At 53.5% G+C, this 635-nt stretch overlaps 1 long non-coding RNA gene across 1 annotated transcript; it reads right to left on the bottom strand.

Annotated features, from left to right (window-relative positions):
* Window positions 1–67: 67 nt before the first annotated feature.
* On the bottom strand, window positions 68–552 carry LOC104917297. The gene is made up of 3 exons (XR_796825.2): window positions 494–552; window positions 271–418; window positions 68–173 (listed from the first exon to the last, which is right to left on the bottom strand). It is a non-coding gene; the product is annotated as an uncharacterized LOC104917297 (long non-coding RNA).
* Window positions 553–635: the final 83 nt, after the last annotated feature.

Genomic DNA, 635 nt, shown 5'->3' with positions numbered 1-635 from the left:
CCCCCCGCCCCACATCTCACCCCTCTCGGTCTCATCCAGCTCGAAGTAGAAATACCTCCCTCAGTTTGCTCTCTTCGGGCCAGCTCACGCTTTTCCTTTCCTCCCCTTCTTACTCAGCGGAGCCCCGTCGCTCCCACCATCGTTTTGTTTCCCATCGCTTTGCTCCGACGACCCTATAAACGAAACCCAAACTCAACAACGGGTTTTATTTTTTTTTTAATTTTTACCATTCCCCCCCTAACGTTCATTAGGATTTGTAGGGTCGCTTACCTATTTCCATAGGTTCTGGTACCTCCACGGCCGGTACCGGAGTGCCGGGTCGGTCCGATTCCATCCCATCAGAACCAGAGTTGGGTTCCGGGGACGAAGGTTTGCTGGGGTTGCTTTCGGATACGGATTTGCCCTCGAAAGGACTCGGCTGAAAATGGGGATGGGAGTAAAATGAGGTCTTGCGACCCTATAAAAATCAATGGGGTGAGGTTTGGGGTCTCACCTTGGTGGCCGTCGGGGACAAAACTCGCTTCTTTTTCTTGATTTTTAATGCCAGGGATGGGAGCGGAGTTGAGGGCGTCGAGGAAACCGAGACCTTCCATGGCTGGGGGGAAATGGGGGCGGGTCAGCGGCAGTAGGGTCAT

The sequence above is a fragment of the Meleagris gallopavo genome, unplaced genomic scaffold (genome assembly GCF_000146605.3).
Source record: "Meleagris gallopavo isolate NT-WF06-2002-E0010 breed Aviagen turkey brand Nicholas breeding stock unplaced genomic scaffold, Turkey_5.1 ChrUn_random_7180002000330, whole genome shotgun sequence".
NCBI classification, from domain to species: domain Eukaryota; kingdom Metazoa; phylum Chordata; class Aves; order Galliformes; family Phasianidae; genus Meleagris; species Meleagris gallopavo.
This window is presented reverse-complemented; position numbering and strand designations above follow the sequence as displayed.